General features: G+C 45.5%; 1 protein-coding gene across 2 annotated transcripts in view; it reads right to left on the bottom strand.

Annotated features, from left to right (window-relative positions):
- FRMPD1 (FERM and PDZ domain containing 1) overlaps positions 1-22,971 on the bottom strand; it is an 82,822-nt gene that overhangs the window by 40,779 nt on the left and 19,072 nt on the right. The window contains exon 2 of one of the 2 annotated variants that reach the window (XM_081176080.1): positions 4,347-4,477. The exons of the other annotated variant lie outside the window; for it this stretch is intronic. The gene's annotated coding sequence lies outside the window, so the exon portion shown is untranslated. The remainder of the gene's footprint in view (positions 1-4,346; positions 4,478-22,971) is intronic. 2 annotated transcript variants of the gene reach the window in all.

Genomic DNA, 22,971 nt, shown 5'->3' with positions numbered 1-22,971 from the left:
CGGACCCCGCCCCAGGTTGCGGGAGCAACATTGCTGTGTGCTAGATCCTGTACCTGTCCTTGCCTGGTACCTGTACCTGCCTCAGCCCTGTCGGACTGACTCCCAGCGGAACCTTTGGATTCTGGACCAGTCCTGGACCGTGTTTCATGGGTTACCCCCGGGCCCAGAACACTCTGCCTAAGCCAGGGTAGGCAACATGGTGTCCATTGGATGTTGTGGGACTCCAACTCTCATCAGTGTGATGGCCTGGGAAACCGATTCAGAGGCTGAACCGGAAGAATCCCAGCCTGCACAGGACTCCCCGCCTCCAGGGCCGTCTGAACTGGGGCAGGGCCTTGATTCTGAAGTGCCTGCACCTGTGCCGGATCCTCAGGAGCAGGCACCAGGTGAATCCACTCTGGCTCCGTAGGTGGTTGAGGACTCAGTGCCTACAGGTGAGTCTCCCCCTGGGTCCAGTAACCCTTCAGCCTCTCCTGAACTGCAGAGGCTCAGGGCAGAGAGGCGAAGGGAACTGGTTTCTCCCAGGAGGAGTGCTCGCCTTAAGGCCAGGAGAGGTGGGTCTCCTGGGGGCCGGGACCGCCCCTGGCCTGAGAGAAGATCAGCCCGGTCCCAGGTTGCGGGAGCAACGTCGTTGATGAGCTGTTTCAGCCAGCATCCAGTCCTGTTTCCCCCAGTGTTCCTGTCCCCGCCCGGCTTCCTGCTTCGGACCTCGCCCTGCTCCTTGTGAACTGTTTGCAGCCCAGTGACCCAGGACTGGACTTTGACTACGCCAACGGTATCCTTCCCTCCGGGACCAGCACACCCAGCCAGCATGGCCAATGGTCAGGGATGATGGGAACTGTAGTTCCGCAGCATCTGAAAGGTGCTATGCTAGCTCCTCCTGGCCTGTGCAATAGCTCTATTTATATATTGCCTCAAAGCAACACATGTGGGATATTTAATGTGACCTCAAACCAACAATGCATGTTTTCTAGATAGGCACATGATAGGAGCTGAAGCTCAGAGCTTTCCTGTAAGTTTGCTAGAGAGAACTCCCATTGTGCCCTGACAGGGGAAGGGCGTAGCCATCTAAATATTCTCCTTACTTGTGCGCAGTGCCGGATTTACGTATAAGCTAAGCAAGCTATAGCTTAGGGCCCCATTCTCTTGGGGGCCCCCAAAAAAATTAAATGAAAAAAACACACCTGGATGTACATTTCCAAAATATAAGATAAAAAAACAAAATAAAACCTACATCCAGCAACAGTGTTTTGCGTTGTGTATGCTCCTATTATGTGAGTAATGGGCTCCCCCTGCTAGCCAGCTCCCTAAAATATCACTGGTTTGCTCATTTCTACATATAGGGTGCCTACATTCTGCATGGACTGGTTGTATGGCTACATGTGCAAATGGCTTGAGATACCTATTAGGTCCATAAATTGCCATATAGCATATATTCAACACAAAAAACAGTGACAATTTGTTGTTGACAAAGGACAGCTGGACATATAAAGGGCCCCATTACCTTCAGTAGCTTAGGGCCTCATCCAACCTCATCAAATCTAGCCCTGCCTATGTGGGCACATCCCTTGTTGCCTCTCTTCACTCTTACCTCTTCATCTCAACGCCAAGCCAGAAATGTCAGAACAATCTGCATATCTGAGCTTAACTGCTCAGACACCACCTTCAACCAGACTTAAGCATGTCTTTTGTAACTGAATTACCATTTTAAGCCTGCCTGAACAAAGCTGCTGTATCTGATATTCTGCAACAGAAACTATGAGTGAGTAAATGTTTTTGTTTTTTTTAACCTTTTACAAGGCTGTTTGGGTGATGATGGCTTTAAATATATCCTCTCCTAGCATAGGTATTTCAGAGGCAGGCAAGATCTTTGTTTCACCTTTCGGACAATTCCATTTACCCGTATTTGTGGCTTTACGGTGGAGCCTTCTGAGCTACAGTTGATGAACATTTTCTCTTTAGAATGTTATTTTCTCATTGAGTGAGTCAAATTTATTTGCCCACCACCCCAGTTCATTAGAAAACAAGGCTCCATTTAGAACATGATAAGAGTCGTGCTGCACAAAGATGCAAGTCAAATGAATACAAGCACTGAGATTGCTATGGTTACAAAAACCAAGGGAAATGCTATCTGGAAGAGGAAGCTGATAAGGCATTTCCACAGCAGTTTATACCGAATGACACAGGGCATTAAATTAATATCCTCATTTCTAATTTTCTCAGCAAATCAAGTTTCTCATAGGTGGTAAACTTGCCTGAGTCAGATAAACAACAAGCAAGAATATTGAACTTCTGGGAGCCGTGAGTCTATCTAGTAAAACACTCTGAAGGCAAAATGTTCTGTGGTCCTTTTCATTCATTCCCATCCTACATTGAGGCTCCATCTGCACCATACAGTTAAAGCAGTACCATACCACTTTAAACAGTCATTACTTCTCCCAAAGAATCCTGGGAACTGTAGTTTAAGAGAGCTAACAGTTGTTAAAAGGTAAAGGGACCCCTGATCGTTAAGTCCAGTCGTGGACGACTCTGGGGTTGCAGCGCTCATCTCGCTTTATTGGCCGAGGGAGCCGGCGTACAGCTTCCGGGTCATGTGGACAGCATGACTAAGCTGCTTCTAGCTAAACCAGAGCAGTGCACAGAAACGCCATTTACCTTCCCGCCGGAGCGGTACCTATTTATCTACTTGCACTTTGACGTGCTTTCGAACTGCTAGGTTGGCAGGAGAGCAGTTGTTAAGAGAGCCCTATTCCCATGTAGAAACCGCATTGTTGTTAAATACAGTGAGCAAATCACACGTAGATAGTTGCGTAACATAATGGTATGAGTTTGTGGGTGCCTTGACTCCCCTAAATTCCCAGGTGCCAGATTCTCCGCTAAATTCCTAGGTCTAGTGAGTGTTGGGGTTTAATCATTGCTTGGAGTACTGAAATGGGCTGCTAGATGCTGAATTTAGCAGTGTCAAAATACAGACCAAACCAGATTTTCTGTGCTCTGGAAATCACTCTGGAGAAGAGCCATTAGGGAGAATAAAAAAAGAGGTAATAGGTGATTAACAAGGAGATACTCTGTGCTGGGTGGCAGTGAGCCTCCCCTTTCCATGGGGGGTAGTTCGGAGGGAAAAAGCAGAGTTGGCTGAGATATAGGATAGACAGAAAAAGTGTTGGTTAAACGCAGAAAGCTGAGCAGGGGGACAGAGGGCCTTTCCGATTTCTGCTGGCATCCAAGACTGTGGCCATGGGAGAAGCAAGAACCTATTGAAGTGTAATGCTGTGAGCCCCTCCATCATTGGCTCAGGTTGTATATATATGTGTGTAAATTAACCATATATCATAAAGACACCACAGTTTCCACTGCCTCATTTCCAAAGGAAATACAAACCCTGGATAAACACCTAGTCTCCTGGAATCTCGCACCACTGAGAGATTGGGATGGTGTGTAACCATATAGTGTAGCCCACTGACCCATGCAACCCTCATACAGGCCTCATATGTACGTTGTGGCCAGCCATGGTTAATGGTGCACCATGTTTGTGCCTTTCTAGGCTGTCGCTTTCCCCTGCTAATACGCAGAGGAAGCAAACCACGACTGTATCCGAATCTGGGCTTTTTGGTTTGTTTCACTCTCAACAAACCACAATCTGTAGCTTGAGTTTGTTCTTGGCTTGCCAACCATGGTTTGTTGGAGTGAAACAAGCCACAATCCTGAGTTCAGACACAATGCTAAGCGAGGGACCATGTTACAGATAGGTAGCCATGTTGGTCTGCCATAGTCAAAATAAAAAAATTCCTTCCAGTAGCACCTTAAAGACCAACAAAGTTTGTTATTGGTATGAGCTTTTGTGTGCATGCACACTTCTTCAGATACACTGAAACAGAAGTTGCCAGATCCTTCTATATAGTGAGAAGGTGGGGAGGGGTATTACTCAGAAGGGTGGTGGGAATGGGAGATTGGTTTGCTTCCTCTGTGCTAGCTGCGAGGAAATAAATAGTCCAGAAAGGCACATTCATATCCGTTAACTTTTCTGAAATGCACAGCTGGACCAAAATGGCTCCTCCCTTTCTAGAGCTTTCTTTAGGGCCTAAGGTTTAGGCCAAAGTTATGCAAAAAAAAAGTGCCGTCCTGGACGAAACAAGCTGCTGAATTAAGTGCACACGCCTGCAGAGGAAGAGAGCTCAGCACTTCAGCAGCTATTGATCAACCTGTCATGATCTTTCCAAATTTGCTGTGGTTAAAAGGTAGCATGACTTCTGTTTGCTTTGGGCTTTTCTGCCCTCCCCCAGGATGAATGATCTGACTCAGAACCCAAATGAATAAACTGAATCCAACCGCGCCGCGAGACTTACGTGTGTGTACTTAATGTTGGCTTTAACCCAGCGGAGTTGTTCACGTGCTTCGCATTTTGTGAGATCGGCTCGCGCCTCTGGATGCTACCTCTTGCTTAGTGTTTGGGACATTGGTTCATCTGCCTTTCTGCCTGTGCAAGAAGATGAGAAGTATGTGATAATTCAGACAAGACTTTCAGTAGAACATGGGTCTAGGATATTCTCCCCTTTTTGTGCTATACAAATATTAGTATTCTAGTATGGTGGAGGGACGTGGGTGGCACTGTGGTCTAAACCACTGAGCCTCTTGGGCTTGCTGATCAGAAGGTCGATGGTTCAAATCCCCAGGATGGGGTGAGCTCCCGTTGCTGTGTCCCAGCTCCTGCCAACCTAGCAGTTCAAAAGCACACCAGTGCAAGTAGATAAATAGGTACTGTTGTGGTGGAAAGGTAAAAGGCGTTTCTGTGCACTCTGGTTTCCATCACGGTGTCCCATTGCGCCAGAAGTGCTTTAGTCATGCTGGCCACATGACCCGGAAAGCTGTCTGTGGATAAACCCCAGCTCCCTCAGCCTGAAAGCGAGACGAGCACCACAACTCCATAGTCGCCTTTGACCAGACTTAACTGTCCGGGGATCCTACCCACTCTGGAAGAATGGCAGATGAAGGTGATAGATTATATGGGACTGGCTGAAATGACTGGCAGAATCCGAGACCAGGGGAAAGAGACGGCGGAAGAAGATTGGAAGAAATTTAAAATTTACCTTAAGAAATACTGTAAAATTAATGAGTGCTAAAAAGTTGAGGTTATAGAAAACAGGGGATTACAGCTGTAAAAGATTAAGTAAAAGAAAAGAACAAGGGAAAATTAGATAAAATAAAGGGGGAGGATTTGCTGAAATAAATTTGGGAATTGGGATGCAGAAAGGGGAGGTACGGGGAAGTCGGCGAAGTAAGGTTTAAGAAAAAAGGATTCGAAATTATACATGTTTGTTTATGTGTTTGTATGTTTGTATTGTGTATTGTTTGTGTTTATATAAATTGTGAAAAACCAATAAAAAATTTTATATAAAAAAAAAACTGTCCGGGGGTCCTTTACCTTGGGGGTAAAACACATGTGCCTCCTTAATTTTCTTACCCCTACTGCAACTCAAGACCGTTGGATGCCCTGAAATCAAGCATAAGCTGAATATACTCGCAATTATTGCCTGTGCCACAACTTAAAAAAAGGAACAACAGAATGTCTGTGTTAAGTTGTGGGTGAACACATCAGACGACACAGCGATTCTTCAAACAGCTCTTGTTTATTCACAGGCCAGGACAGAACTGAACTGAACTGAAGGGTTCAGTCAGCCTGCTAATATAGAGCTCCAGTACAATGTAACTGCAACAATTTTCTAAAACTATCCAATCACTGAAAGTCACTTTCGATCCCTTATTTGCATAACTATCTACAGTATCCCCCTGCTGGCCCAGGGTGAGAACTTCAGTACATAACAGTCTCCACTGATGTTCTAGTGCAGGGATGAGGAACCTGCAGAGGCTATTCTGCTCAGCTTCCACCAGCCCCAACCGGCATGGCCATTGGTCAGGGATGATGGAGGATCAGAGCTTAGCCGCTCCTGTTCTACTGGCACACACAACTAGTCGCCTTCAGTTTCTATGGCTCCAGATGAAAAGAACATTTAGGTCTCAGTGAGCATTGCAATGAGAGAGCAAATGAGGGCTGCACAGCTTATGCTTGGTCAATTCCTTTGCTAGGTTGTGACTAGAGATGGAGAAAGGAATCATTCTGCACTCCACTTCACCACAGGCAGCCCTGTTTCTATTCCTCTGCAGTTCATCTTCTGCCACAGACTATGCTATCTGCCCCAATGTCTGTTCTGGCTGCTGATCCCTTATTTTCGAGGCTGCTGGTCCCTTATTTTCAAATCTGTAAGTTGACAGCTATGTATCTGCTTCTTAATATATATTCATTTTTGTAATTATTGTTTGGTTGCAGAAGTGCATTGCAAAATTCGGAGGAGTGAGAATTTTGAAGGATAGCTGTGTTTTGGTTCTTATATTGTTTTGGAAAGTCCAAGTTTGACAGAGTTGGCTTTAAATGCATACCGAATCAAATTCCTCCTCCATCCCCACTCACTGCCCTTGCAAAAACCAACACAGAACTCTTTCCCAATGACCCTGGGTTCCTTAAACGATCTCCTTCTAGCAGAAGTGGTTAAATGTAATACATATACTTTAAGCAGGAAAGAACCACTTTCTTGCCACATCATGATCATTAAAAAAACCAGGCTTGCAAAACAGACCTTAGGAAGGTGGGGTGGGGGTGGGGGTGGGAATCCTAAAGCTATAGCTGACAAGCTTAAAAGCTTTTGTGATGGGCCGAGAGATGCACTGCCTGTGATAATTGCCAACTGAAGGCACATGATGCTTTCCCATCATTTCAAGGACAGGAGCGTCGAGAACTGTGAAATCCCATCGGAGCCAATCCCTTGCATTAGCCACGCCGATTGTTAGAAATATGTCAGTTGCCATTTGGACGCAGACATCAAGCAACCCGGCCTTGTCGGCGTGGGAACTGCAGCAAGCACGTCAGTTGCATCCAAAGAGCACCCTTCTGTTGGGAAATGCACAAGAAGGGCAGGTAGTCACAGGCCACCCGACATTTTGCTCCTTTCTACGGGCTGGTAAATCACATCGGTTTCTGCTGCTGGAGGAGTGTGTGTGTTTGCAAAACCTGTTTTCCTGCAGTACATCCTATCCCGGGAACACAAGGCACAATGTGCACCGTTAGGGTTTGTGGCAGGAAGCAGAGTCCCTCATTAAGAAATTGAGAACAAACCCTCCAAGCGTCCCCTGAGCCAAGGAGATAAGTAACTATACAACCTTTAGAAGACATCTGAATGCATCCCTGTATAGTGGTATCTTGGTTCTCAAATGCTTTGGTACTCAAACAACTTGGAACCCAAACACTGCAAACCCGGAAACAAGTGTTCCCGTTTGTGAACTTTCCCCCCCCTCCATTTTGAGTGCCACACTTCTGTTTTGAGTGTCTGTCTGGTTTTGCTATTTATTTTGTGTTTTTGTTTTCGTGGGGTCTTTTTTTGTTCTGTTTTTGTGACTGCGTAGAACCCAGTTCAGCTACTGATGGATTGGTTGTGTGATTGCAGTACATTGTTTATTGCTTTCATGTTATGGATCGATGGTCTCGTTGGATAGTAAAATTCATGTTAAATTGCTGTTTTAGGGGTTGCTTTTGAAAGGCTGGAACAGATTTATCTGTTTTGCACTGCTTTCTATGGGAAAGCGTGCATTGGTTTTGGAACGCTTTGGTTTTGGAATGGACTTCCAGAACGGATTAAGTTTGAGAACCAAGGTACCACTGTTTAGGGAAGTTTTTAAATGGCTTGGGGGTTGTGTAACTCCATACCCTCCAGCGTTTCTCTGATAGAAGTAGGGACATCTTACCATACCCACCAACATTTTTCTGAGGAAAAGAAGGATGTCCTAAGGAAAAGCGGGATGCGGGTGGCGCTGTGGGTTAAACCACAGAGCCTAGGACTTGCCGATCAGAAGATCGGTGGTTCGAATCCCCACAACGGGGTGAGCTCCCGTTGCTCGGTCCCTGCTCCTGCCCACCTAGCAGTTTGAAAGCACACGAGTGGAAGTAGATAAATAGGTACTGCTCCGACGGGAAGGTAAATGGCGTTTCCGTGTGCTGCTCTGGTTCACCAGAAGTGGCTTAGTCATGCTGGCCACATGACCCGGAAGCTGTACGCCGGCTCCCTCGGCCAATAAAGCGAGATGAGCGCCGCAACCCCAGAGTCGGTCACGACTGGACCAAATGGTCAGGGGTCCCTTTGCCTTTACCTTTAAGGAAAAGCGGGACATTCCAGGACCAAATCAGAAACTGGGATGGCTTCTGTAAATCCAGGACTGTCCCTGGAAAACAGGGACACTTGGAAGCTCTGCATCCAGAAACTCAACAGACCAACACCTGCTTAGGTTCACTCTGACTATCTAACAGCTATGCAGAAGATGACCTTGGCAGATGCAGTCTCTGCCCCACCCCAAACTTGCATAACATATTTGCAGTTGCTGAAAACCCCTTTCTGTACAGGATGAGAAAGGTGTACAGGACGCCTCTGGTCAGACTGCAGTCTTTGTATGGAAAAGTCCCCTCCCACTCTGTAAACAAAAGACTCTGGCTAAGCTGTCCATAATAGCCAGAACAAGACCGACACAGTATCTAATGTAAAAAAACCTATCTGTTCAGTACAAAACAATGTGGCTTCTTCTGTCTGCAAAGGCTAGACAAATGTGCTTCCTTCAGGAACATTATAAAGCAACACACATTTAATGCATAATGGGCTGTATCTGTACAGCCACTCTGGGGTTTGGTTCAAAATATTACAAAAAGAAAACCCTATGATTTTGAACAAGAGCTGCGCAGTTGGAAACAAGATGTCCGTTCTATTGCCTTCTTGACCCCCCCCCCCAAATCTCAACGTAACATTAGATGATTGTGGCAGATAACACTGGCAATTCACTTTTCATGTGGACCATATTTTGAACGGACAGTGACAGAAAGGACCTTTGATTCTGCCCACTGACTCACTTCAGTGTAAGTGAGGGGAAAGACTCTGTAATATTCTGTTCTGTAGCTAATAGAAGAAGAAGAAGAGGAGTTTGGATTTGATATCCCGCTTTATCATTACCTGAAGGAGTCCCAAAGCAGCTAACATTCTCCTTTCCCTTCTTCCCCCACAACAAACACTCTGTGAGATGAGTGAGGCTGAGAGACTTAAGAGAAGTGTGACCTGCCCAAGGTCATCCAGCAGCTGCATGTGGAGGAGCGGAGACACGAACCCAGTTCACCAGATTATGAGTCCACCACTCTTAACCACTACACCACACTGGCTTATATATATTCTCTTATTTATATAAGAGAATGAGTGACACTTTTTTTTTCAGGTCAAGCAACTTACACAAGCAATAAAGCAAAGACTGTTGGCTGACACAGCATGGGAAGCAACTTTTCTGCTTCGTATTAGAAGAATTTAAAAATAACTAACTTTCAAATCATAGAGCTTAAAGGGACCCGAGGGTCATCTAGTCCAACCCCCTGCGATGCAGGAATTTCAAGACACAGTCCCCCATCCAACTAGAAACCCTATCAGACCCTGCTTAGCTTTGCAGGTGTGCTAGCAGTTTTATTGCTGCTCCACTAGTCATAATATAATCACTATCACCAATCATTTTTATAAGCACGATGCAATTAATTAACTGTCCTTAGGTTTTCCCCCTTTTTATATAAACTTCTCTTAAACAGCCAGAATTGGAAGCCACAGTTGAATGAGGCTGATTTTTTATTTTTTATTAAACTAGTAATAACACAACCTTCATTATGGCCCAGAGCAAGATACGCAAGTTGTTTCCTTAACAAATTTCTTCACCTGTTGAGAGCTAACCCCAGCTGGGAGCTTTCAAATATTGTCATAGATTTTTTGGGGGGGACCCCCTAAACCCTACAAATGGTAGGATTTTGATTATTTGGAGTATTGAAGGGAAGATTGGAAGCCTGTGGGAAAATACAAGCCGAGTTTCCTTTCCGAGCCAGGATCTCTCCTGGGTTAGATGCATTTACAATGGCATAAGGCAGGGCTAGGCAACCTAAGGCCCAGGGGCCGGAATGCGGCCCAATTGCCTTCTCAATCCGCGGACAGTCCAGGAATCAGCGTGTTTTTACATGAGTAGAATGTGTCCCTTTATTTAAAATGTATCTCTGGGTTATTTGTGGGGCCTGCCTGGTGTTTTTACATGAGTAGAATGTGTGCTTTCTTTAAAAATGCATCTCTGGGTTATTTGTGGGGCATAGGAATTCGTTCATCCCCCCCCCCAAATATATATATAGTCTGGCCCACCACATGGTCTGAGGGACGGTGGACCGGCCCATGGCTGAAAAAGGTTGCTGACCCCTGGAATAAGGTGTTGATGGCCCATCTAAGAGGAATCTTGGACCTGGGCAGACAGAGGTTGCCAAGGTGATGAGATGCATGTGTGAAGTGATGGGAAAAGAGTATCCCTAGGAAGGTGTGCTGGGAAGAAGAGGGGAAAGAACAGAGACTGAGATCCATCTTGGGCAGGCTGGCTGAAGGCTAGCTGGGAGAGATGCATTGGACTCCAGTGCTGTACTGCTATGGGGAACAAGCCCCACTTGAAATGACCACGCTGTAAGATCTGGACTCCCTCCATGCAGACTGAAGGTGAATAAATAATATTTCTTTGACAGCAGCACGGATGCTACTAGCTCAGAGATGGAAAGCAGATAAAGTCCCTACCAGAGATGAATGGCAAATTAAACTGTTGGACTATGCCAAAATGGCAACATTGACCGGAAAGCTCAGGAACAAAGAAGACCAAAACTTTCACAAGGAACGGGGAATTTTTTATAATTTATCTTGGAGACCACTGTAAGCAGATGAAGACATTAGCAGGATTGTAATAACACTTGTAATGTAACGAGTACTATGGAGATAATGGAGTTATAAAAAAGTATGGATTACTGAAAAAGATGCAGTAGAAAAGGTTTAACAACAGAACCCATGGAGGGGAAGGTGGGAAGTCCAGAGATTTGGAAACTTCAAATCTCATTAACACAAGAAGTAATTTAATAAAAGCAATGACATTATTTTTTTAAAAATAAATTCTTAAAGCTACGGCAGTCTCCGCAGCATCTTCAGTTCTTCAAAGCAGCACAAACCCTGGGTGAATGCTTGGAACCCCCTGGAATTTTGCTACCGTTTGGCAGAGAATGGGGGGGGGGTGGCAGCCAACTTTGGTAACAACTTGGCTTTGAGCCACACAAAGCATAACTCCAATAAGTTATCCAATTTTTGCCTGCCTGGTCTAGCCCTTATCAGATGGGACAATTGCTTCACCGAAACGGTTCTGCACATTCTGCGTTCCACTTTATGATTGAGGTTGCAGTCTTTTTGATTGTTCCCATAGTCAACACTGTTACCTAACAGCTGACTAGTTTTTGTGGTGGCATGGGCAGTCCTTTGCATCTATTAGATTTAATGGCAATTGTTTTCATTTCAAACCGATGTCCTGTGATCTTGCATCTATCTCTCTATTTTAAAATGGGCATCTATTAAAAAATTGGGGGGGCGGCGGCGATTGGGGTGTTGTTTTTATTTTTATTATGTATTCTGTGGTTTTATATCTTGATGTTATTCTGTGAACCACCCTGGTATATAAATTCAAACAACAACAACAACAACAATAATAGCCATAATTTGTGGCCGTATCATTGCAGAACACAACTTATGAAGCTGTGTTCACCCAGCAAGTGAAGAACCTGCGGTCTCTTCTCTTAAGAGTGCCTGGGATGATGTATAAATTGCACCTTGGAGGAACTTGCCCAGTTTTAACCAACACTAACTATTCTCCTGTGATGCATTTTATGAGTGGTCCTCTTTGTCTTCACTCTTTGCTACAGCTTTGTTGATCCTTCTTCTGTTCCTCAGGTGTTTTCCGTCCCATCACCCAAGAAAAACAACTCCTCGGGAGCACATGGCCCAATCCTTACAAATCTCCTTAATCGGATTAGACTCTGAATTATTGCGTCAATTACTTATCTGATCGTTTCCCCCAGTGCCCTAATTTTGGTTACTTTGGTAGCGAGGAACAATTCACTTTTATGAAGAATGGAAACAGCGGCTGTGTGATCATTGCTCCTTCTGGGTGGGGGAAAGCAACTCTTGCTAAACAATCCTCAGGACGAAGGCAGGCTCGTTCCGGCAGAGTTTAACAATAACAACAAAGAACATCCTAAAAATTCATATTCAGGACATAGGAGCTTCCAAGCTGTTAGCCTAATTATGATGGACAATTAATGGGACTTCACTTCTGAGCCAGCAGCTTTGCAACCCAGAAACAATGTGGCATTACAAAGCCATCTGTTGCAGACAATACTACTCCTGTCTTCTCAAAGCCTCCAAGGATCTAATAGCAGACTCGTTGCAACAGAGTGGGGGGGAAAGAACATTTTCATTTGAGAGAATCTGGTGTTTCCAAGAAGCGCAGTTCAACTGGAACTCTGCACATGCCCCTGAGACAAGGCATGCCTGTTGGTTTTGGCCTGAGCCATGAGCCTGGGGCTCTCACAGGGGATCAGAGAAAGCTAGCAGATGTTCAAGCTGTGTTCTTCACAGTAGAAGAAGTTCAAGCTAAATATCAAGGGAAGCCGTCATAAGTTCTTGCGAAATATCTTCCCTGCAGTGGTTGCCGTAAAGGGGAATTTAACCCCAGCGACGCATAAGCAGCATGCATCATGCAAATGTGCAGTTAATTGGTCCCTGGAACTTCTGCTACATCTTAATGCAAGTAAATACACTTGCATTTTTTCCATGACATGCTATTGATGAAATAATAGTACATCAGAGATGGATTTATGCTGGACCATCTACACATCATTCCAACTTATTTGTTGCTTTGTGGTGCTTGTTGTGTACTGAAGTTCTCACCCTGGGCCAGCAGGGAGATACTGTAGATAGTTATGCAAATAAGGGATCGAAAGTGACATTCAATGATAGTTTTAGAAAATTGTTACAGTTATGTTGTACTGGAGCTCTATATAAGCAGGCTGACTGAACCCTTCAGTTCAGTTCTGTTCTGGCCTGTGAATAAACAAGAGCTGTTTGAAGAATTGCTGTGTCGTCTGACATGTTCACCCACAACTTAACAGTGCTTGCTCAGTTTTCCTGCACTGTTGCCATCCGTAGGGGCACTGTTGCACTCTACCACAACACAAGTAGAACAAAAACAACAACAACAACTGCCCTTTTGGGACATTTGTGGTATGAAAAAAGTTTACTTGATTTCAGCAGAACCAGCAGAATGTCCACCACAAAACTTCTGCAGATGGAACAACGTTGAAAGCAGAATCATGCATAGCAGCCCTGGTACCATCACAAGGACAAATAATCTTGAACACAGAATGAAGTGGAGGGGTTAGTATTATTATTTTAATTTATTACTCCCCATCACTCTAAGCTGCCAAGGCAAGTTACAACAGTTTATAACACATTATTATTTTTTAAAAAAACCTTACAATTAGAAAAAACCTCAAAAAATAAAATCTAATAAAAATGACAAAAACATCTAATAAAAAGCAACGGAAGTTCATACAATTGCTTATATTTAGATTTCTAATCTTTCTGCATTGGGAATATTCAAGGCCATATTCTAAAAAAAGAAGACTACTTTCCCCATGCCATTTAATTTTAAATTAATTATGGACAGTCAATAAGGGACACCTGGGAAATTTTGATTTCCTGGGAAAACGCCACTCTCCCGATGTAAGCAATAATTTACTATAACAGCAGTCTATGATTGCCCCATAGACCCCATGTGACCTTCCTGCCACTCTGGGGCAGGAAGCACCATCGTCTGAAGGGTCATGACAACCCACCCTCTGCCTTTTGACATTTGACATCCCTCCACCCAACCCTGTCCCCTTATGAGATGATGCTGTTCCCCAAATCCCCCATCTGTCCGGAAGCCCCTTTCCTGAGACTGGGGACTGCTCAGACCCCAGTTTGCTCAGTCTTCCCCACGCCAGCTTTGCCATACTTCTTGCCATGGCCAGCAAGCCGCCTAGATGCTCTCTAAGGCTTCCACAAGAGGGCACTGGACATTGTCAGAGGGTTCATGAGCACGTGAGCAGATGGGCGAAGGTGCTGAGAGACGGCTGGAAGAGGCTTATCCACCGGTAATGACAGCAGCTGTCAGAACTGATAGCTGCTCCAGCCACACTGGAACGAGCCCAAATCGCTTAGGCGCTGGTAGGGTGACGGTGGAAATCCACAGCAAACCCTCTTCCCCATAAAGTCCAGGGCTTCTTGGTGTGCAGAGGAGCAGTTTTGCTGACCACCTATGCCACTCCAGAGTTATAAGGGGAGCAGATGGCGCTGTAGTCTAAACCACTGAGCCTCTTGGGCTTGCCGATCAGAAGGGGTTGGTGGTTCGAATCCCTGCGATGGGGTGATCTCCCGTTGCTCTGTCCCAGCTCCTGCCAACCTAGCAGTTCGAAAGCAAATCAGTGCAAGTAGATAAATAGGTACCACTGTGGCAGGAAGGTAAACAGCATTTCTGTGCGCTCTGGTTTCCGTCACGGTGTCCCGTTGTGCCAGAAGCGGTTTAGTCATGCATGCCACATGACCTGGAAAGCTGTCTGTGGACAAACACTGCCTCCCTCGGCCTGATAGCCAGATAAGCGCCGCAACCCCAGAGTCGCCTTTGACTGGACCTGTCTGTCCAGAGATCCTTTAGCTTTAGCTTTACCTTGTTGGATTTCTTTTTTAAAAAAACTCCCCATTGCATTGGATCCTAGCCCTGCAGTGGTGCCAAACAGCAGAAAGATCGAGCTATTCTAGAACTGCATGGAACTGCTAGATGGGGAACCAGCAGATCTCCAGATGTTGTTAGATTCCAGCTCCTATCAACTCCAGGGAAGGTTGATGCTGGTCAGGGATGATGGGATGGGATCCAGAAACATCTCGAGAGTTGCAGGTTCCCCCATCCCTGTGCTAGTGGGTTTACAATTTGGGTTTGTGTTTTACACTGACGAAGCCAACATCATGCTGCTGCGCTATGTCAAACAGAAGCTACCATATTTTTTGCTCTATAAGACTCACCTTTTCCCTCCTAAAAAGTAGGGGGAACTGTGTGTGCGTCTTATGGAGCGAGTGCAGGCTGTGCAGCTATCCCAGAAGCCAGAACAGCAAGAGGGATTGCTGCTTTCACTGCACAGCGATCCCTCTTGCTGTTCTGGCTTCTGAGATTCAGAATATTTTTTTCCTTGTTTTCCTCCTCCAAAAAACTAGGTGCGTCTTGTGGTCTGGTGCATCTTATAGAGCGAAAAATACAGAATTTCCCATTTTTCTCTGTCCTTTACCTTTTACCTTAGCTATGCCACACCAGAGATGCACAGGAACCCAGCCTTAGCTGAAGGCAGCTTTAAAACGCTACTTGCTACTCTTAAGAATCTCAGGGATACAGTCTGTGCCCAGATATGTTTAGACATTAAATCGCTGTTCCCGTTAGTCTGGTTATTCTGCTTGTTCTTGCCACAGCACACAAGCGTCGCTTGGGCACGCAAACGAAAGAGGATACGCAAGCTCAATTGCGGAAGTGAGCTGGGTGTGTACAATGTGGAAGCTGTACTTTTAAAGCACATCATTTCCCTCAAAGAATTCTGGGCACTGTAGTTTATCTCTCACAGAGTTACAACCCTACAGCACCCAGAATTCTTGCTTTGCATTTATAATGTGCACACAGACCATTGTGCGAGGGAGAAAGGGAGGTTCTGATACAGTGGCGTAGCGTGGGGGGTGCAGGGGGGCCGGCCGCACCGGTCGCAACATCTGGGGGTTAGGGTTAGGGGGCGCAAATCCACGGGTTAGGGGGCGCAAATTACTTGCCTTGCCCCGGGTGCTGACAACCCACGCTACGCCACTGTTCTGATATCAACTCTGTGGCAGGCAGGCAGTCCTCCATGATTCTGTTCAAATTCAGAATCAAGTATAGATTCCTATACTCTCCCCCGCCCCCAATGATATCTACGTTTCAGTCCACTTCTTCCACAAAAAGGACTGCCTCTCCACTCTCAAATCTGTGGGGTGCCACAGAGTTAATTTAGCATGAGCATAAGGGTCAAATGCCAACTGAAAAGACGTATACCGCAGCTGTTGTAGTTGCAGGTAGATATAGTACTTTTCTTTTTTTATATATGCACTGAACATAGCCGGACATCATCAAGGAGTGCCAAAAACATCATCTCCAAGATTACCCATGCATTTGCCGAAAAACAAACCTGTCAATCATTTTTACGAGTTAAAAGATATTCCTTGATGATGATGATGATGAAGAGACATATGTGTTGTCTAAGTCTGACAACTTTGTGACAGAGTTGCGAGATTTGCAACGGCTGCTCCAAAGCGGAGGATAAATTTTATTGAGGTCGATATGGTGAATTGCAAAGGTTTAATTGGATGAGTTAATTAAAGATTTAATGTAATGATTTAATTGGATGATTTAAATATATTAATTCCTTTAACCATTTATTTATATTGGTATATTTTAATGTAAACATATTTTGGTTGATACTGTTCTTTAATATTGTATTAGTGTATTTTTTATTTTTGAAACTCTAAATATATATCCTTTGGGGTTGTGTATACATTGTTGCATTAATTCTTAATTAAAGGAATATAATTTCAACCTTTTTTTTGTCTGAAATGGAATACTAAAATTTTATCCATCCTCTCACCACTTTCCCAGTACTTCTGGCACAAACATCTCACTGCAAATTCAGCTTTAACTGAAAGTAAATTATTCAGTTTATATGTAAGGTAAAGTAAAGGGACTCCTGACCATTAGGTCCAGTCGTGACCGACTCTGGGGTTGCGGCGCTCATCTTGCTTTATTGGCCAAGGGAGCCAGCGTACCGCTTCTGGGTCATGTGGCCAGCATGACTAAGCCGCTTCTGGCGAACCACAGCAGCACATGGAAACGCCGTTTACCTTCCCGCCAGAGTGGTACCTATTTATCTACTTGCACTTTGACGTGCTTTTGAACTGCTAGGTTGGCAGGAGCAGGGACCGAGCAATGGGAGCTCACCCTGTCGTGGGGATTCGAACCACCGACCTTCTGATCGGCAAGTCCTAGGCTCTGTGGTTTAACCCACAGCGCCACCCACATCCCAGTTTATATGTAGCACACTACAAATTTTGATAAAGACTCAAGGAAAGACATGATGCAAATTGACTTAATAAAAACTTCAAAATCCAAATTCCTCTCGTTCTAAGCCCTGTGCTTCTCCTCCCCCTCATGTTACTCTTGCAAGACTCCTACTCAACATCACAGGACAAAACAGAACCTTCATTATTTTCAAAATATTCCTGAAATTCAGGCTCCCCCTGCATTTTGAAGTTATCACCAATCAAAAGTGTAACATTCAAGCATCAGGCAACAGGATTTAACAAAATTAGGCAGCAGCATAATAAGAGAAAGTGGAGTGTGATCTGAAATAGCAATTGTAGCGATATGACACGCTGCAAAATATTGAAGTAAAGGACAAAAAGTACTCTGATCTGAAATAATTTTGATACACTGACCAAAAAAGGTACAGCATCACTCTGTAGAGTCTGCTATGTGCCAAACACCAATAATTCCTACTTAAAATCAAAATGGGGAAGGATCTCACAGCTAGGAAAATTTACCCAGCACCCAGTCAGCTTTTGTATAACAAAATTACCGAGCGCCTCTTGAATGTCAAACATATGACCCAGAAGACCACTCACCTTTTGCAGTGGGTGCGGCTGGGGCTGCGCATCCGAGCCCTTGTAGTAACCTGGTTCAGGGGTGAGGGAATTGATGTCCCCTCTGTGCCAACCCTGGCCATGTCACCCCCGCCTGGCCAATCTATGCTGGCGGGGGGGGGGGGGCATGGCTGCGGGTATTTAAAACCGTGGCGTGACCAGGGGCTTCCCTCTTCCTGCAGATGGGCGGGAGTCAAGATATATCCTGGTTTCACCCAATGCCTAAACCAAACTGCTCACATCTGTAACCAATAAAGTTGTGGCCTGTTTCTCTTGCAAGACTCCCATTCAATATCACAGGACAAAACAGAACCTTCATTATTTTCAAAATATTCCTGAAATTCAGGCTGCCCCTGCATTTTGAAGTTATCACCAATCAAAAGTGCAACATTCAAGCACCAGGCACCAGAGGATTTAACAAAATTAGGCATAATCATAAATACTTGTGTTGGTGTGTTTGTTCATCTATGGGGAGCTGTGGGTCAGGGGTCCTGGCACGCAAATTGAACCAAAATCTGGGGAGTAGACCAGCTGGTTGAGAGCAACTCTAGCATGAACAAGACAATGGCAAGAGGAGAAGAAAGTTCATTCAACCAACACCTTACAACTTCTTGAGGACATTTCTTTTCTGGTTGCCAAATTGGACCATAGAGCAAAACAAACAGGATTTACAGGAATGCATGCTTCTAATTAAGAGCACAGCTGGTATGGTGAGCCAGTGTGCACATAATGCTTAAGCCAAAACCATGGTTTTGTGCGAATGAGTAAGCATTGGTTTCTGGAGAGAAGTTCATTGGGACTCTCTCCTCTTCCGGTGATCCCATGCTGCTGTGAGCTATGTCATGGTTTGGCTTAGCATTACATCTACATGCGGGTGGTGCTGTGGTCTAAACCACTGAGCCTCTTGGGCTTGCCAATCATAAGGTCAGGGGTTCAAATCCATGCGATGGGGCGAGCTCCCATTGCTCTGTCCCACCTCCTGCCAACCTAACAGTTCGAAAGCACGCCAGTGCAAGTAGATAAATAGGTACCGCTGTGCTGGGAAGGTAAATGCCGTTTCCATGCGCTCTGGTTTCCGTCATGGTGTCCCGTTGCACCAGCAGCTGTTTAGTCATGCTGGTCACATGACCCAGAAAGCTGTCTGTGGACAAACATTGGTTCCCTCGGCCAGAAAGCGAGATGAGAGCTACAATCCCATAGTCACCTTTGACTGGACTTAACCGTCAAGGGGTCCTTTACCTTTAACTTACTTCTGATCCCAGACTCATGATTATCATCTCCCCTGACAAACCACACGTGGTAAGAGATAGAACAAAGCTTGGCTACTGTGCGTGGCTTGTCTGAAGTGAGATAAACCACAAGTTCAGACACACTGTTGGCTTCAGGTCCTAGTGGAGAAAAACTTTTGGACTCAACAATGGCAGACTGGCTTTACACGGGATATAAAATAAATGTGTGGCCTCATTTTTATGTTAATGATAAATATATTATCTGTACCTGTTAATCATATTGAGAACCTAAAGACTAAGATCAATAATATAAGCACCCACACAATTGCTGCTGAACTAACCATACACTTTAAGCGTTGAACTTGTATGCAATAATGCAACACAACACAACACATCACATCACAACACAACACAACACAATGTGTATCATGCAACAACTTCGTTGCAGTTGCACGGTGTTCACTTAGCAAAACATGCAACTGCAATTGCACATAATCAGATGAGGCTGCACTGTCATGCTGTCAGAGCACAGACGCGAATGTTTGCACGTAGTCAGAAATGTTCAGAAGCTGTTGTTCAGAACGGCGCATGCACCGAACATGAAATATACATTTTGCTACCAATTACATGAAACAAGCTAACAATGGAAAAACAAATTTAAACAATTACAATTGGAAAATATATGGGTTGTCAATGTGAAAGAAACCCCCCCCCCGCAAAGTCTAGCATGCTATTTATTTAACGTTAATATAATAATTGGTTTTTTAAAAAAACTCCACACACCCCAGTGCTCATTGATGATGCCAGTGCGTTTGTACTTATTCAGCCACTGCATCAGAAGATGGGAACATGTTTACTTCTTACTGAGCAATTGGTTTGAAGGCTGTCTGTATAATTTCCCCTTATCTAACTAAAAGGGCGAGAGATTTTTGTTGTTGTAAAAATATAGTTAATTAAAATAGCAGCTGAGACTTTGGGGAAGAGGCTTGGAATGCCTCTGAGGAGACAGCCCTCACCCCAACATTTATTATTCTTATATAGGCTGCAGAATGCAAGAGGGATCCCATGCTGTTGTCACTGACAATATTCTGAAAGGCTAAAATGGAAATGGGCACATTTGGGTTATGGCAAAACACCCCTGTGGGGATCTGCTTTATTTCAGAACACAAGCATGGAAGATAATAGGAATATTGATGCCGAGGTCACGTTACTAGAGAACAGAGGAATATGATTCTAAAACAGAAAGGCCGAATGCGTGAGGGATGGAAGGAATCGATACGTCGCCTTTTAAAGGGTTTTTGGCTCTAAAAATATACCTAGCTGAAGTGTAAGGAAGACGTCAGTTCCTCGGGCAATAGCAGGCTGGGGTTGGAAAACAAATATAATATAGATCAACCTGCAAATAATATTTTCCCTGACTCACTTTCCTTGTCTAAGGTCTCCTTCATCGCAGACCCCAGCCCAAAGAAGGTCATCAAAAACCCACTTTGGGAGGTAACTAGAGCTGTGTGCATGCCAACATTCTCCCAGAGCACAAAACATGGTCCTAGGTGCAAAATTCGGCTTTCTGAGCATCTCTGCTTGAGAAGAAAGCTCCTGTATCTTTTCGCTTGCTCAGGTATTCTTGAAAATATGCAGGCAGCAGTGCTTGCCGAAATCCTATGTGCAGAATTCAGCTCTCTGAGCATCTCTGCTTGAGAAGGAAGCTTCTGTATGTTTTCGCTTGCTCAGGTATGCTTGAAAATGTGCAGGCAGCAGTGCTTGCCGAAATCCTACGTGCAGAATTCAGCTCTCTGAGCATCTCTGCTTGAGAAGGAAGCTTCTGTATCTTTTTGGTTGCTGAAGTATGCTTGGAAATGTGCACGCAGCAGTGCCTGACGAAATCTCAGAAGCTAGAAGATTTGCTGAACCAGGCGGGGCTTCAGGCCCTATCAGAGATGCTGAGTTCTGTCCAATGTTGCAGGGCACCTGGGCGTTGCATGCATGTGGGGGAGATCACACATCATGTGCTATGCTGCAAGGCTCCTGCAAGGTCTGCCACTGCTGCCATGAGCCCTAGTGAGGCTCACAGCCACCACCGCAAGGGTCCAGTGAGGTCCGCCATCGCCAGACACTGCCCCTCAAGATTTGGGGGTGAGGCTCAGCACCATCCCAACAGACTTTGGCTCGGGCTGAAGACACCACAGCATAGCTGTCAACCGTCCCTTATTTGGTGGGAAACTCCCTTATCCCAGCGCCGTGTCCCGCTGCTGTCCCTTATTGATGATGTCCCTTAAATTTCCCAGGTTTCAAAGGAAGCAGCTCCTCTCCCTCCCTCCCTCTCTGCCGGCCAGGGAGGAGGGAGGCTCCAACTGTGTTGCTTGGCTGCCCGGCCCTCCCCCCTCCGGCCTCCTCTCATCAGCCTCAGCCCCCGGGAGCCCCTCCCCACTGGGACTGGTGGCCCTTCCACCGCCATCCTCCTCACGGCCGCAGAACTGAGCGTCTCTGCCTAGGGCCTTCCCTCTGCCTGTCGCCGCCGCTCCCGTTATGGCCATACCTGAATGAGATGGGCAGCCTGGCGCGGCCTATGAATTGCTGAGGAGCCTTGAGAGGAGAGTGAGGGCAACCATAGAGAAAGCAGTTCAGAGAGGAGGCGGAGGCGGAGGCAGGTGTTCCAAGGGCTAACCTCAGAGGGGGAAAGCGGAGGAAGGACCGCAAGCGCTTCTCCCATAGATTTGTAGTGGTAGACTAGCATAGGTGGTCTGATCTGCAGGTTTACTTCGGGCGCTATTCCCCCCCCTTCGTCCCGCCCCACCTGATGGAACTCAAAGCTGCAGATGGAGCACGAGAGAAAAGCTACAGAACTGCAGCAGCATCTTCGTAGCTTGGACTGCGTTTTGCGCGAAAAGTGGTTGCTGCTTGTAGTTATTTAATTGCAGTGTTTCATCAGCTGGTGTCGTGAGCAGCAGCCTATGGAAACGAAGGGCTTAAAACTGGCGCTGCTCTCCAAAATTATTTGGTCTCTTTTAACTTCGCATTTCAGCTGGTTGAATAAAATCCCTTATTTTGGCTGCTGATCCCTTATTTTCGAGGCTGCTGGTCCCTTATTTTCAAATCTGTAAGTTGACAGCTATGCACCACAGTCCTATAGAGTTGATGTCTATGTGCCCTATACGGGTCCCTTGCCATACCTAGCAGTCCCAGAATTACGTAAGTTGTCAAGATGGCAAACTGTGTTATGCAAAGTGAGAAGAAAGCCAGACAAGTTTGCCTAATCTGAATAACTCACATGGGCTGCGGAAGGCATGCTAAAGAACGGGCATATTTTTCCCCACACCATAAGATCCTGTTTCTCCACTCCCCTCCTTTTAAGCATATGCTAACCAGAGTGTAACATACATATGAGATTGGATGTGAGATTTAAGCTGATGAATTTAAGGATGAGGAAGTTTCCTGCAGTGGCCCCATGTCTTGGAAATCAGTTACCAGAGTGGTGCATGCTCTAGTTATCTCACGCTTGGACTACTGCAATGCACTCTACGTGGAGCTACCTTTGAAGGTGACCCGGAAACTACAATTAATCCAGAATGCGGCAGCTATACTAGGAATGGCCGCCGAGATCATTTAGCACCGCTCCTGAAAGATCTACATTGGTTCTCAGTACGTTTCCGAGCATAATTCAAAGTGTTGGTGCTGACCTTTAGAGCCCTAAACAGCCTCAGCCCAGTATACCCGAAGGAGCGTCTTCACCCCCATCGTTCTGCCCAGACACTGAGGTCCAGCACTGAGGGCCTCCTGGAGGTTTGCTCACTGTGAGAAATGAGGTTACAGGGAACCAGATAGAGGGCCTTCTCAGTAGTGGCGCCCTCCCTGTGGGATGCCCTCCCACCAGATGTCAAGGAAATAAACAACTCTCTGACTTTTAGAAGACATCCGAAGGCAGCCCTGTTTAGGGAAGTTTTTAACATTTGGTGTTTTTAATATTCTGTTGGGAGCCAGTCAGAGTGGCTGGGGAAACCCAGCCAAATGGGCGGGGTATAAATTATTAT

This window comes from Podarcis bocagei (genome assembly GCF_964188305.1).
Source record: "Podarcis bocagei genome assembly, chromosome: 17".
In the NCBI taxonomy this organism is placed as follows: Eukaryota; Metazoa; Chordata; class Lepidosauria; order Squamata; family Lacertidae; genus Podarcis; species Podarcis bocagei.
The sequence above is the reverse complement of the archived record's forward strand: the minus strand, read 5'-3'. Positions and strand labels throughout refer to the sequence as shown.